The sequence below is a fragment of the Lutra lutra genome, chromosome 4 (genome assembly GCF_902655055.1).
Source record: "Lutra lutra chromosome 4, mLutLut1.2, whole genome shotgun sequence".
NCBI classification, from domain to species: domain Eukaryota; kingdom Metazoa; phylum Chordata; class Mammalia; order Carnivora; family Mustelidae; genus Lutra; species Lutra lutra.
In genome coordinates, this window is record NC_062281.1 from 17,473,214 (window position 1) to 17,476,899 (window position 3,686).

A 3,686-nucleotide genomic window follows, 5' to 3' on the forward strand; every position below is an offset into this window, starting at 1 on the left:
GCGGTGGGGCCAGAAAGGCGTGCGTGTGTGCTTGCCTGGATGTGTGTGTTTTTCTTTCTTTCTTCTCTTTCTTCCTTTCTTCCTTCCTTCCTTTCTTTTCTCTTCTTTTCTTTCTTTTTCTTTTCTCTCTCCCTCTTTTTTTTTTTTTTTTTAATGTGTGTGTTTTCAAATCATTATGCACCTGCGCCTCCACTCCAACCCTTGGAGGCTGGGGATGTCCCTGTGAACACCCAGCATAGGGCCGGGAATACAGTAGGTGCCCAGTGAGTGTTTCTCGAGATTCCGAGTATGCAAACGCTTCAAACGCACTATTTAAAAAATAAGACAGTATAGAAGCAGGAAGAATCCCAAATCTCCGTGTCCTCTCTACTCAGCCCAGTGGGGTCAAGCAAACCCCAGTGTTTGCTGACTGACAGTCCAGCAAGCAGAGGAAGACTCGAGAGCCGGCTGGAGGTGGTCTGCACCCGCGTTGGCGCTGGCGTCCGGAAACTCAGAGCAGACCAAATGAAACCGCAGTTTCTCGTCTGAGCATGCGCACCGGGCGCCAGCACTAGCTTCATTATCCTCCGGCGGAAATGTAGAAGTAGGTGCCTCGTTAGCGCAGTAGGTAGCGCGTCAGTCTCATAATCTGAAGGTCGTGAGTTCGATCCTCACACGGGGCACAATACTTTTGTTGGCTCTAAGTCTCCACTCCAGCCAGAACGACGGATTTTATTTGCCCGCGGGTGCACAGGGAGACCCCCGAGTCCGCGCTTTTCCGCAGACGGGTCTCCGGTGCGACGCTGGGCTCGCCTCGCCTGCCCGAAAACCCGGTCCTCGCGCGCTGTCAAGTCTCCCTTCCCTGTTTCGGGCCCGGGACTGAGGACTGGAAGGAAGGCCGAGGCACGACGATAGGGGGACACACGCGGCACACTGGCCGCGACCCCGTAAGCAGCTGGCAAAGAACCGCAGCTTCCCCAGCGCGCAGTACCCCTGCCACCCCGCCCTCCCGGGTCGCTCCGCCCTGGCCCCGGAGGCCGGCCCGTCGCGGGCGGCCAGGCGGCGGAGGGCACTGAGCACCACCGGGCAGCGTGGGCCTGCGGCGCTGGGAGGCGGCGGGACCCGAGGGGGCAGGGGAGGGGGTGGGGAGCGCTCCTAGCAGGGGCTGCCGACGGCTGCCGGCGGGGCGGGAACCCGGGGCCCTGCTGCCACTGCGGCCGAAGCAGGTGCACCGGCCACGGCGGTGGTCCCCACGGTTCCTGCACGGCAAACCCGACGGCGATGTGCTGGCTGTGATCGCCCCTTCATCCTGCAGCCTTCTGATGCGGCACTAATCTCTGCAATTCCCCCGACGGGCGCGAGAGTACTTCCACGGTCCTGATAGGGAGCACCTTCCAGAGGCTCTCCCGGCCTTCTTTTTGCCATAAGGCCCCTTATCCAACGCATCGTGGTGCCAGCGCGGAGATCCTGCCGTTTGTCAGCCAGGTTGGGCCCGATGATGGTTCAGGTACTCGGAAAACAACCACAGCCGGCTTCACGGCCCCCTGCCTCCGCTGTGACTCCTGCTGGGCCCCAAACCACACCACCTGCCACCGATAGCCCTGACTTCGGGGGACACGGGAGTTAGTGTCAATTTGGAGCCCGTGTCTCGGAGCCCCTGGAAGGGCTGGGTCCAGTCCTTCAGGTGAATGGCAACAGGTCCCTTTGGGAAGACTTGGGGGTTATTTATAGCATAATACGTGACACTCGCTGTTGCAGGATCCTTCCTGGGGCGGGGGTGTGGGGGAGCAGGGGGGACCTGGCTTGGCTTGGATCAGGAGACTTTGGATCTGGAAATAAGTTTAGGTCTGGAAAGGGCGACAGGCAGGCTCTCCACTGTGGTGACTCAAGGCAGGTTTTCAGCCACCAGATCCGAAGATTTCCTGTTACCTGCATCGAGCCACATTTTAGGAGAGGCCAACTGCTTCGTTCTTAGGGACCACATAATCTATGACCAACAGCCCCCAACCCCCACTACTACTGCTTCTCCTCTGCCCACGACTCCGAATGATTTGTCCTTGGTAGCAGATCGCTACGGAACCCCCTTAACTCCCCTGAAATCAGGGAGCCTGTCAGCAGAGGCATCTGGCACTGTCTCACCCACAGAACCACCGAGCTTTTCAAGTTGGCAGGTCCTTCTGGAAGGGAGCATCTTCCAGAGCCCATGAGCGACAAGTTCCTACGTGATCCACCCACGCCTGCGTTCCTACCTTCCTAAGCCTCTGGATACCTTCATCTACATCATGCCAGGCAACCTTTGGCATCTGAACCCGATTATAAAGACACCCACACTGCGTCCACATTTCTGTGTCAGCAGGGTAAACTGAGAGCAGCAGTGACCCACGCGGCTCCTGGAGCCCTTCCGCCGGGTGCAGGATGCCAAACTGGCAGTAGGGGACGCCGGAGGACGGCCCAGGAGGAAGGAATGGGCCGTCTCTTCCTCCTTCCCAAGGTGCTGTTTTGCTCCTCTGGCTCCTGCTTCCCTGTGGGTCAGCGGGAGTGTGTGGGGACAGCCAGTGCTACTGCCCCAGCTGTGTGTCCAGAGTGCAGAGTCTCGTAGTGACTTCATGGCCTCTGCAGATGGCCGCGTTGTCACAACCCTCCCATCACAGGGAACATTCCAGGTCAGATGCCAGCGGCAACACTCCACCGCTCTGGGCACCTGCCTTCCAGCCTTGTTTTGCCCCCCTGGGGCCCCCAGGGCGGTTTCCCAGTGCAGAGCCACCCTGACCACATTCAGGGGCGGGCTGCGCTGCCTCCCCATGCCCTCCCACCCCGCAGCCTTGGATTGTCTGTGCCCGGGACACAGACTGACTAACTCTGGCCTGGGCAATCCATAGAACTTCTCCCACCAGGGCTAAACCTGAGCCTTGCGGAGGGAGGGGCCTCCTTTCCCAGTCTATCCTTTCCTCTCCCTCCCTCCCAGGGACCCTGTAGAAAGCTCTTGACATCTTTAACTTCCTCTCCTATCACAGTTTAGTAACTCACCTAGTACCTGAAGCTTTTCCTGTTCGAACTGCCATGTGGTTTGTCTCCTGGCTGGGTCTAGACCTGAACCCCAGCAGCTGTGCCGAGTGCACCCCTATTGGCAAATGAAGCCATTGGTGGCACTTGTTGTCACCACTGCTGCCATACTGGTCAATACGGAATAACTGTGGAAAGGCCTTTAGCAAATGCTCAACTCTTGCTCAAATTCAGAGAATTCATACTGGAGAAAAACCATATGAATGTAATAAATCTGAAAAGGCCTTAAACGAAGTTAATAATTTATTCAACACCACTGAATTCATACTGGACAGAAACTCTGAAGTGTAGCCAATGTGGAGAGTCCAGCTGAAGCCCCAGATTTATCCAACATGGATCACTTCATACCAGGGAGAAACCTTATGGATGTAATAAATATGAAAAGGCCTTTAGGAACCGCTCTGCTTTAACAAGCTCAAGGGAGTACTTGAGAGAAACTTCTAGAAGATAACTGGAGTGGGAAGAAATTTTAGCTAAGCTCAACCTTTCTTCAAGTCCCAGAGAATTTAGATTATAAAGACATTGGGGTTAAGTTGAAGATAGTCAAGAAGCAGGCAGAGAGCATCAGAAATGTAGTTCAGGTATTACATGTGACGGCATCTGAAAATGCCCAATATCTGAAATCTGTGACGGCAGTGACGTGA

At 56.1% G+C, this 3,686-nt stretch overlaps 1 non-coding gene across 1 annotated transcript; it reads left to right on the forward strand.

Moving 5' to 3' along the window:
- Positions 1 to 589: 589 nt before the first annotated feature.
- On the forward strand, positions 590 to 662 carry TRNAM-CAU (transfer RNA methionine (anticodon CAU)). The gene has a single exon. It is a non-coding gene; the product is annotated as a tRNA-Met (tRNA).
- Positions 663 to 3,686: the final 3,024 nt, after the last annotated feature.